The 12505-nt window shown below is 37.7% G+C and overlaps 1 pseudogene; it reads left to right on the top strand.

Moving 5' to 3' along the window:
* Positions 1–1457: 1457 nt before the first annotated feature.
* LOC118574776 lies at positions 1458–4016 on the top strand (annotated as a pseudogene).
* The last annotated feature ends 8489 nt before the right edge of the window (positions 4017–12505 follow it).

The following is a 12505-nucleotide window of genomic DNA, read 5'->3' on the forward strand; positions in this document are numbered from 1 at the left end:
TTCTTATAGAGCCTAGTGTGGAGATATACTTTGTACCCTGATAAACTTGCCTGAGAATCAGAAGACAGAGCCAGTCACTAGATTAGATAAAGAGGTCAGGCAGTGGTGGCACACACACTTAATCCTATCACTCAGGAGACAGAGATCCAGATGGATTTCTGTGAGTTCAAGGCCACACTGGAAACAGAGCCAGGCAGTGGTGGTACACACCTTTAATCCCCAAACTGGGAAGCACACATGCCTTTAATCCCAGGAAGTTATGTCTAGGAAGAGAAAGGTATGTAAGGCATGAGGGAATAGGAATTCACTCTCCTTAGAGTGAGGATATCATAGAGGCAAGAACTAGTGGCTGACTGTTCTGCTTCTCTGATCTTTCACCCTGATATCTGGCTCTGTTTTTGTTGTTGTTGTTGTTGTTTGTTTGTTTTCTAAGACCTTCTAAGATTCAAACAACAGCCTATGACCACCTAAGGATGATGATGCCCACAGCAGGCTGGCTCTTTCTGCATCAATTAATAAACAAGACAATTTCCCACAGACATGTCCACAGGCCAATCTGATCTAGTCAAGTTCTCAATTGAGATTCTCCTATCAAACTGCTGTAAACAGTGTCAATCTCACAATACTGAAACATCACCATTTGCCTTTTTTTTTAACAATTCAATTTTTAAACATAAGTGAAAATTAAATTTTAAATGCAAAAAGATAGTTGATAATAAGAACAAAAATAGTAAGAAAAATGGCAGGGAAAGAAGAGTCTGTAAGGGTAGGTGTAAGAGCAATAGAACACATGATATATGAAAGTATAAAGGGAAATGTTGGAGACAGAAGTATGGGAGGCCTGTTCCCACTTTTCCCCCCATGAGAAGGGGGGAGGGAGGAGGGAGAAATATTTAGATAGAAAGATAGAGGGGAGAGAAACAGAAAGACAGGATAGCCTCGGGAGGACCTGGATCAATATCCACCAGCCCCTTCTGTCTCATCTAAAGGACTATTTATAGGAATGGCAAGGGGTGGAGCAAAAGACTTTCCCCAGAACAGCCAAGTGTAGGCCTTTCCAATCAGCTGGTAACCACACACGTGGTCAAGCAATCCTCTAATGCAGCCCTTCTGGGTAAAGCAACTTCAGCTCTCTCTAGAAAATCTTTGTGGGCCTCCACACAGAAGGGCGCACCAGGGGTGGAGAAGGGAGTAGAGAAATGGGGATGTTCAGAGAGCCAACCAAACATGATCATTATGAAAGTGTCATAAGGAAACTTGTTATTTTGTAAGATAACTAAAATAATTGAATAAAATTTTATGGGACAAAAACAAACTTTCTTCCTTTCTACTATATGTGATAATATTATAGTTTATTTGAAATACTGAAAAATAGTATTGACAAATCCTGATATAAGGTGCTTTTACTTTTGTTCAATTAAAACATTTTTAAATTTCTAAAAATTAAAAAGGAATAAATGCCTGAAGAAATGGGACTATCCTACACGAATTTGGTGAGTGTTAAGCAGAAAAGAAAGGAAAGGGAAATGATAAGATCCAGGGCCATTTCAAGCCGTAGTTTTTTTCACTGCCCACAGAGACACTGTCCATCTAGAGATGAGGAACACAGTGGCTGTGAGGCCATAGGCTCCTCAGTGTGGAGCCATGGTACCTGATTATCCATTTTTAGTTTTAGGCTGAAACAGTTGCCACATTACATTCTGCACTCTAATACCCTGGGTTAATTTGGCAATTTTCATTTTCAAACCCATTAATTGTAATTGCACTTTAACTTTTTATCCTTTTTTGAGGACTACAAGTGGAAAGCATTATCATTAACTGGTTACCAGGTAAACAAACATTTAGAAAAGGTTTATTAATATAAAATGAAAGAAAATAGACATCTGCTAGAAAAAAAATACGTTTTAAGAAACTCTGACAGGATTAACACTCTTTTTCTTCCAACTCCACCTGTAAATTCTTAATCTCCATCCAAATGCTGAGATATTACCACTAAGACACTGCCTACTTGTTTCAATAAGGTTTATAGTATACAGGTTGAGAACAAAGAGGAAAGTTGTGTCATTATGCTGCTCCATACCCCCAGCTCTATGACTTTGTGGCAATTTGCACTTCAGAATAATGCTTAATTTCCCTGAATTCCAACCTCCCTTTCATTATGTATAAAATGGAAACCAGCACTTGAGAGTCCAAGGCAGAAAGAATTCCAGTGAAAGCCACAATAAATAATCAAATAAATAAATAAATAAATAAATAAATAAATAAATAAATAAATAAATAAAGGAAAACATGAAAAGGTCAACAGACTCTGTTAGAAAAATCAAACAAGGTGATTAATATACAAAATACTTAATGCAGTATCTGGAACACAGTAAAAAAAATCTATAAGTGTGAATTATCAATTCTATTTCAAAGGCCTAGAACTATATTAATATCATGTGAGTGAAAATCTCCCCTCTTATAAGGCAGCTGAGTAGAAGAGCATGCAATTTCCTAGCTCCAGTTATTAAAATCCTATATTGTTTTTTAGCAAGTATTCATCTAGCTTCACCATCAAATAAAAATTGTTTAAAGGTGCAGCAGCTAAGCACCAAGCTACAAAACATTTCTTGCCAACAGTCCATCCAGTAAGGGAACAGTTTTTCACAGCATAAAATTTGTATTTGTTATTTGAGAATTTTTCATGATACACCCTGATCACATTCACTACTCACTTTGGAGCCCTCTCCCCACAAAAAAAGAAAGGAAAAAAATGCATCAAGTCCAAAATGTGTTGCTCATGTACTGATTGGAGCATGATCAACCTTCCAGTGATCAGCCCCTTAAGAAGACTGAGTCTTTCCTCCGACCCCCTTAAAAGGTGATAGCAGGCAGGGAAAGAAACATAAATTCATTGGGGAAAAAAACAAGTCTTTAGTGAGGTTGAATAGTCCCAAAGCAACAACACTGATTATTTTCATAATATGCATTCTCACAACAAGCTGCTAATTACATTTTTATACTTTTATGAAATGAAAACTGGAACTACTTTATTTTGTTGATTTTTTATGGACTAGGAAGACAGCCAGGCAGTCCCTGTAGCAGAGGAGAAGGTCTGTCTTTCCACAGGTGTTCTCAAGAAGAACAACAACCAAGCAGCTTAAAAAGAGAAGACAACTGTATCTGCTCATGCCGGAGGTGACAAAGGAGAAGCCAGTAATAGCTACACTACTGATAATCCAACTCAGAAGTACTTTTAGCAATTATAAACAGCAAAATGAGGAAAAGTCAAAAATCTCATAGAAGAATAGTGTTAGGTTCTTGAAAGTGCAGCCAGGTACTTCATGTGAGTCAGACATAGTCCTAACCCACCATGTTCTGTACTCCTTTGGCGTTTTTCCTTCAAGATGCCTGAGGAAGAGCCCCCATGAAGAAAAGGTAGGGCTTTTCTTTGCCATTCTAGGAGAAATCATCCTTTCAGGCAGAAACATCTCAATTTGTGTTCCTCTTCATCAATACTTTCTATTTGAACAAGGAATTTTTCCTACAGGGGTTTATCTCTAATCCTTCCAGAGCCTTGATCAAGATTCACTATGACAGCATGACAGATACTTTCAAGTTGGGCAGTGGTAGAGATCTGGACATTGACAATATCCACAGCCCTCAGGAGCACATTCTGACTTCGGTGGACATTGGCATTGGCATGACCAAGGCTGATCTCATAAATAACTTAGGAACCATTGCCAAGTGTGGCACAAAAATGTTCATGGTGAATCTCCAGGATGGTGCAGATATGTCCATGATTTGGATTACATACTCTTCTACCTATCTGGTGATACAGAAAGTGGTTGTGAAATTTTAAAAAAAAATGAGCAATGTTTGTGGAAGTATCTTCTGCTGGTAGATACTTCCCTGCATATGCAGACTACAGTGAGCCTATTGGCCAGAGTACAAAAATTATCCATCATGTCAAATAATACCAGACAGAATTTCTAGATGATATGAGGGTCAAGGGAGTGGTGAAGAAGCACTCATAGTTCATAGGCTTTCCCACCATTCCTTATTTGGAGAAGGAAAGAGAGAAGGAGACCAGGGTTGATAAGGCAGATGAAGAGAAAGGTGGGAAAGAGCAGAAAGACAAAAATTGGAGGAAGTCTATTATTGAAAATATGAGAACACGAGGAAGTTGGAAAATATGTATATATAAGAAAAAAGAAAACCAAGAGTATTAAGAAGTAGTACTTTGATTAAGAATTGGATAAAACCAAGCAAATCCTGATGACTTCATTCAAAATTAATATGGTGAATTCCATAAGAGCATCACCAACAAACAGGAAGACCACTTGGAAGATAATTTTCCCATGGCTTCCACAGAAGCCTTGCCTAACCCTGACCCACCTTGCTCTCTGCATATTGTTTTTCTTCTATCCTGTCCTTGATGTATTATTGCAGGAATAGCTTCTCCCTCACAGAACAGAAGGTTTGAGTGTTGTGTATTGGGGGAGTTGCTTTGTTCTAAAATTAAAATTATACAAAATAGAAGAGATGCACATTTTTTAAGTGCAGTAAGTATTACTTGAGGGTATATTTTTATTAAAATGTAACTTCTTGGGCCTTTCTATATTCACATATCTTCATTTCTATCAAGCCTCTTGTGTTATTCTCTGAAGCCTAAGATATGGGGGCTGAGCCTTTAAACGTGTATTTCATTTTATAAAATAATCTTCAGCTAAATGAGAATTTCCAGTCACAGGATAACTAAGAAGCAGTGCACATCTGAAAGTATTGTGGTGAATAAGCATGAGTCTGAAATAAAGCAAACCTGTGTAGAAAATACTAACTACATCTAAACATATATTGTCCAATAAAGTTCAATTAGAACATCAAAACAGCACAAGGAGAAAAGAACCCTCTCTTCAAAAAGTGCTGCTGAGAAAACTGGATTCCACATGTCAAAGAATGGAAATGGATACAAACCTTACACCAAAGTGAACTCCAAACAGATAAAAGAAGCAAATGTAAAACAGTAGAGCATAGAGTGCCTAGAAGAGAACAAAGGAAGATCCTTGACATTGGTCCTGACCATGATATTCTGATTTTCACAAAAAAGTACTGGTAATAAAATAAAATGGGAAATAAATGGGACTACATCAAACAAAGATTCTGCATAACAAATGAGAAATTGACCAAAATGACACATCAACCTATGGATCAGAAAATTGCTTACAAACCCTATAACTTAGAAGATTTTTAGTTTCAAAATACATAGTGTTCATATAACTCGAGAGTAGAAAAGTTGTCCAATTCAAAAACCAGCCAGACACCCAAATAGCTAAAGAAGACAGAGAAAAAGACAAGAACAAAGGGTTCAACATCTCTAATCACAAAGGAAATGCAAGTCAAGACCACAATGAGGTATTACCTAACTTTGGTAAGAATAACTATTATTAAAAAGGGAAAAGATAACAAGTACTGGGAGGAAAGGAAATCATTGTACACTGCTGGTAAGAGTGTAAATTAGTTCAGACATTATGGAAAACAAGATCAAAGTCCTCAAAAACTTAAAAAATAGATTTATTATATAACCCTACTGTTGAATATATATGTTTGTGTATATAATGAAATGTATATATATATATATGTGTGTGTGTGTATATATACATATATATATATATCTAAATTGAAAACAGTCTGTCAAAGACACATCTGTATCCTCATATTTACTGCATTATTCACAGTAACTAAGAAATGTGAACAAACTGTCCATCAATTGATGAATGCAGAAAATTATGGAATGGATATAGAGACATAGAGACATTATCTAAACTTTAAAAAAAGAGAGAAACAAATCCCGTCATTCATCCTAACATGAATGAACCTGAAAAACCTTATTCTAAGTGGCATACAAGACACACACACAAAAAAAAATCCTTATATACGTATAAGTACCACATTTTCTTTATGAATTCATCAGTTGATACTGACTTAGCTTCCCTTGATTATAAATACAGAAGTGGATATATAAATGTTAGATCATAAAATGATTCATTTCTTAACTACTTTATCTTTTATTGAAAATAGATTCTTCTTTCATACAATACATCCCAACTACAGTTTTTTCTCCTTCCACTATTCCCAGCTCCCTCTGCTCCCCCTCTCCTGTATCAGGCTTTCTTAGACCACCAGCCACCAAATCATGACATAGAGACTTATTATTCATTACAAATGCAAGGCCTCACCTTATGCTTGCCCCAATAGCTCTTATAACACAATGTAATCCATTTCTCTTCATCTACCTTTTGCCTCAGGGCTTTTACCTTTCTTTCATTCTTTATGTCCTACTTTCCTGCTTCTTCCATGTCTGGCTGGCAGCTGCCTGCCTGACTGGCCCTAGGTGTCTCCTCTTTCTCCCTCATTCTCTTCTCTTCTTGAAACTAAATTTCTGCTACTACTTATTCTCTCTGCCCACTAGCCCTGCCTATCCCTCTACTGCCTGCCTATTCACCATTCAGGTTTTTTATTAGACCAATAAGAAGCCTTAGACATGTAGATCTCTTCCATTTCTCTGTCATTGGGTGATCCCTGTGTCTTTCTTAGGGTCCTCTTTACTAGGTAGCCTCCCTGGAGTTGTGTAGCAGTCTAGTCATCTTTGTTTTACATCTAGTATCCTCCTATGAGTGAATACATACCATGTTTGTCATTCTGAGTCTGGGTTACCTCACTCAGGATGATTTTTTCTAGATCCATTCATTTGCCTACAAACCTCATGATGTCATTGTTTTTCTCTGCTGAGTAATACTTCATTGTGATGTACCACATTTTCTTTATCCATTCTTCAGTTGAAGGGCATCTAGGTTGTTTCCAGGTTCTGGCTATTACAAACATAGCTGAGCAAATGCCCTTGTGGTATGATTGAGCATTCCTTGGGTATATGTTCAAGAGTGCTATAGCTGGGTCGCTGGGGAGATGGATTCCCAATTTTCTAAGGAAGCACCATATTGATTTCCAAAGTGGCTGTACAAGCTTGCATTCCCACCAGCAGTGGAGGAGAGTTCCCATTGCTCCACATCCTCTCTAGCATAAGCTGTCTTCTGTGTTTTTGATCTTAGCCATTCTGACAGGTGTAAGGTGATATCTCAGAGTCATTTTGATTTGCATTTCCCAGATAATTAGAGATGTTGAGCAATTCCTTAAATGTCTTTCAGCCATTTGAGCTTCCTCCCTTGAGAATTCTCTCTTTAGTTCTATAGCCCATTTCTTAATTAGACTGTTGGACATTTTGATGTCTAATTTCTGGAGTTCTTTATATATTCTGGATATCAGCCCTCTGTCAGATGTGGGGTTGGTGAAGACCTTTTCCTTTCTGTAGGCTGTCGCCTTGTCTTGTTGACTGTGTCCTTTGCTCTACAAAAGCCTCTCAGTTTCAAGAGGTCCCATTGATTGTTTCTTTCAGTGTCTGTGCTACGTGTTATATTTAGGAAGTGATCTCCTATGCCAATGTGTTCAAGACTACTTCCTACTTTCTCCTCTATCAGGTTCAGAGTAACTATATTTATGTTGAGGTCTTTGATCCACTTGGACTTATACATGAACAACCTGGATGTGAGTAGGGGTAATAAAGGGCAAGGTTCAAGAGAAAGAGAGCTTAGGGGAGCAGGAGATCCCAGCTGGGTCAAGAACAGAGAGGGAGAACAAGGAACAATGGTAAATGAAGACCCCCATGGGAATAGAAAGAAGAAAAGTACTAGATAGGTGCCCAGAAATCCACAATGATATATCCGCTGTAGACTACTGGCAATGGTCGAGAGAAAGCCCAAACTGACCTACTATGGCCAAACACCCTAAGTGTCGTGCCAGAACTCTCATCCAATAACTTATGGAAATGGATGCAGAGATCTTCAGCCAGGCCCCAGGTGGAGCTCCAGGAGTCCAATTGGTGAGAAAGTGGAGGGACTGTATGAGCAATAATTGTTGAGACCAAGATTGGAAAAAGCACAGGGACAAATAGCAAACTAATGGAAACACATGAACTATGAACCAAAAGCTGAGGAGCCCCCAACTGGATCAGGCCCTCGGGATAAGTTAGACAGTTGAATAGTTGAACTGTTTAGGAGGCACCTAGACAATGGGACCTGGACCTTTCCTAGGTGCATCAGCTGGCTGTTTGGAAACTCGGGCTTAAGGAGGGACAATTTGCTCATCCTGGGAGGAAGCGACTGGACCTGTCTGGACTGAATCTACCAGGTTGAGCTGAAGCCCAAGGGGAGTCTTTGCCCTGGAGGAGATGGGAATGGAGGGGAGGGGATGGGGGGAAGGCGGGGGGGGGGGTGGGATGAGGGAGGACAGGGGAACCCATGGCTGATATGTAAAAGTAAATTAAATTATATAAAAAAATAAAGTGTCCTACATGCCTTGCCTGCTTCTTCTGGAGGCATTTTCTCAACTGAAGTTCCCTCCTCTTAGATGACTATAGCTTGTGTCAAGTTGGCACAAAACTACCTAGAACTAATGTTACTCACACACATTAACATCATCTACACACATACATAAATACTTTGTACACAAAAAGATCAAAAGAAAACAGGGGCAGGAGAGACAGCCCATTGAGTGAAGAGTGCTTGCTGCTTTTGCACAGGACTGAAGTTCTGTTCTCAGCACTCACATGCAATTGTAGTTCCAGCTCCAGGGGCTCTGGTGCTCTGCCTCTATGGCACCTGCACTCATGTGCTTATATCTACACACACACACACACACACACACACACACACACACACACACACACACACACTTTAAGAGCAAATCTTTAAAAATGTCTACAAATGAAACTACCATATGATCCAGCTATACCACTCTTTGGCATCTGTCTGAAGGATTCTTAAGTCAATAGACCACAGGGATATTGCACATCCATTCTTATTTTTTTACTGTTCACAATATCTAGAAATTGGAATCATTCTAATGTCCATCAACAGATGAATAGACAAACAGTGTAGTATATGAGTACAATAGACTTTTTGCAGTGGTTAAAAAAGTGAAATCATGACATTTTAGGAAAATGGATAGAACTACTAGAAATCATTGTTAAGTGAAATAAAACAGACTCAGAATGCTAAAAAAAAAAAGATGCCTTAGACAGGCAAGGTAAAACAGAACACATCTTTATCTAGTTAAACAAATGCAGCGTTGACAAAAGTAACACATCTATATATAGTTAAACAATTATTATTCAACACAAACAAATGTAACACATCTTTACTTGGTTAAACAAATATTCTATTCCACAATTCTCTCCCCTCTCCACTCCCCTTCCATTTCCCTTCAAAAAAGAACAGGTCTCTAAAAGGCAAAAACCAAACACAACAAAACAAGATACATAAGACAAGGCAAACACTCTCAGGTTGAGGCTGGACTCTATTTTTAGGTTTTCAAGGAAAGTCCATGCTCATTTCATAGTTATTGAATTCATTTACATCCCTACCTGCATAGACTCACTAGTATTTGTGATCATGGGATGGCCAATTGTCATGGATGTGATAGAGCAAATTTATGCATTGTGTAGGAGGGTAAATTAATTTCAAAGATCTCTTTCCAATCTCTGTGAATCTGCAAATGATACAGCCTTGCTGTCTTATTCTTTCAATGTTTTAAAAGCTATCTCTGATCTCATTCTCTGCACAAGACCTTCCCTGGTTACTGAAATTGTTTGTTCTCCACAGTTAAAACTAATTATTTATGGCTTTACATTTTTAGTCCAAGGTGTCAACATAGCTATGCCAAGATACATAGGAGACATGCATGCACATGTGTACTTGCATGTGTGTTGTATAAGCGCACACACACACACACACACACACACACACACACACACACTTAATGATAATAATACATTTTAAATGCAACATTAATGGAACACCCAGTGTGTTTTGTGTACTTTGAGATATCACTCAATCCTGAAACAAACCTAGGAAGTAGATTTTTTCTCATCTTCACTTTTGTAACAGAAAAACCAAGGATAGTAAAACTAATTTCCAAGGAACAGTAATTAGAAGATTATACTAAATTGAGCATTTAAGGTATACATCATGTTATAGGATATATACAGATAATTTAAAAGTTACTACAGTGAAGCAAATTAACATATCCATAATCTAACATGGCTACTCATATTTTCATGTTTCTGTGAAAAGAAACTAAAATGTACTCATTTAGTAGGAATCCTGAAAATAGTATATTTTTCCACCCAGACCCTGAGCATCTTCTTATCCAAAATAAGCCAGACACAGAAAGTCCAGTGTTGCATATTTCTCTCGTTTGTGTATCCTAGCTTTTATATTATCTATATAAAATTATCTATATATGTAACATGAAAGTATATGAGATATTTTGGGGGAAGAGGAAGATTAGTAAGAGTTAAGAAAGAACAGGATAGGTTGATGGAGAATGAATATGGCCAAAGTAAATAATACACTTAAATGAATATATAATTTTGAAAACTATCACTTTGTACAATAAATACATGTGAATAAAAATTAATTGAAAAAAGAAAAACTTCCAGGAGTGAAAAGGACATTGCCTGATTTGGAAGCTCCTGCTCTCTCAGTAGTTCTTGTTATAATATAACTCTTCTGCTACAACCAAGCCTGCTTCATCACAGCTGTAGATAAATCCTAGCTCTGCCCTCAGGAACTCTAGAAAACACCTGTTTACTTTCCCCCATATGATGAGCTTCCACATTCTAGGACACAGCTCTCTAGTCTTCCTGAATCAGGCTGTAATTAAAATGGCATTCCTCTACTGGACTCACAGAAAACACGTGTTGGCTCAGTACTACAGGAACATTGCCATCTCAGTGAAGCACACCCAAAGGGAAAGCATGTCTGCAAAAAGAAGAGAGATACAAATGGATCTGGTGAAATAGTCACTACAAAAAGCATAAACTTGCTGGGTGGCCCCCAATTCACAGAAGGGAGCAGCTAACACATGCTTTCAAGGAAGGCACTGGGAACATGGATCCACTGAGTGTTCTGCAATTGTTCTTCCTGAAATGGAACAATAATTCACAATATTCTTCAACACAAACTAATTATGTCCTGATGCTGAGTCCCAAGGAAAACGAGAGTCCCTTCCTTTCATCACCTTATTTCTACTACCTTGGGGATGAATTTGTCCTTCATATCTAGGGGCAAAGTGGAATGTCCACAGAGTGGGTGACCCTCACACATGTGTGTCCGTAAGATGACAAGGGAAGTAATTGCACTTATAAAATTTCACAGTAAATTCAAGTGGATGGTGAGGATGTGAAGAATTTTAACAAGAAATATTAACAATGTTAAACATAGCACGTTTCTATGAAATTCTCTAAAATTAAGCCACACTCATCTCACAGGGAAACTGTTCATAACCTAATGGAACAGATTTTAATTTCATACTCTGTCTATGCAGTTCTCATTTACGGTTTAACACTTTTAGTGAAGAGTTCATAGTGAATGCTTTTACCAAGCAGCTTCATATTTCCCAGATGAATTTAAGGAACTTTTTCTCTCCACAAACTGCCAGTAGCCTATTTTTCCATGTGTGGCTCCAATTCTACCCCTCCTCAAATTGGTCTACTGGCCATGTTCCCAAAGTCCCCAGTGCTTTCCTAGCTCTACAATTTCCCTCAGTCATTTTTTCCAGCAGAAGATTCTCATTCCTTTGTTTCTACCTCTCCTATTAAAAAATTGTTCTTCCTCCACGAATCTCCTATATTCCCCCATCTTATTCCCTTCCTCTAAATCCTTACAATAATCTATCAGTACTATCCCAGGACCAAAGCTTACAAGAAACAAGAGGGGGGAAAATAATACTAGAAATGAGGAGTAAAACACTTTAATGCCCAAAGCCACATAAAACTTTAAAAGGCCAGGATTGATATTAATTAGTATAACATACTATTCAATAGATATCTAATAAGCCTCACTGTGTGCTGGATATCCTAAAGTAGCAGTATAGAAAAAAAATTAAATAGAAATGATGACCACATAATAATTCAAATAGAGATCACACAAAGACCTTTTGCTTAAGAAGATAAATAGGTGGTGGTAATATTTTAGACGAGAAAAAGTGGAAGAAGTGAATCCTGACTAGAACAACAGGGACTTGATAGTTCAGTTTTGGCCACTTAACTGTGGAAAATGCTACGCAATCCTCCAGTGAAAATGTCAAGCAGACAATTTTATATACAAGCCATCGACTCAGAAGACAGAAATGAAAGGAAGAGGGAAAGTCACCAACCAGAAATTCAAGAAATAGTTGAAAGTAAGTGAAAGTCAGCCTGAAAGCAATGGAAGTGAATTTTAAAAGAGCCAATCCATCTTATGGAATTTATCATATTCACCTTTCCTGAACATTTTATATGAACTTGTACCATACTTCTTAGTAGAATGGTAATGATAAGGAGTCTGAATAAAAATCTCTCCTCTGAATTCTGAGTCAGGTGCCTAATAGATGCTGTTACCAGTGTATCTTAATTAACTAGTTATTGTTG

Source organism: Onychomys torridus, chromosome X (assembly GCF_903995425.1).
Source record: "Onychomys torridus chromosome X, mOncTor1.1, whole genome shotgun sequence".
In the NCBI taxonomy this organism is placed as follows: domain Eukaryota; kingdom Metazoa; phylum Chordata; class Mammalia; order Rodentia; family Cricetidae; genus Onychomys; species Onychomys torridus.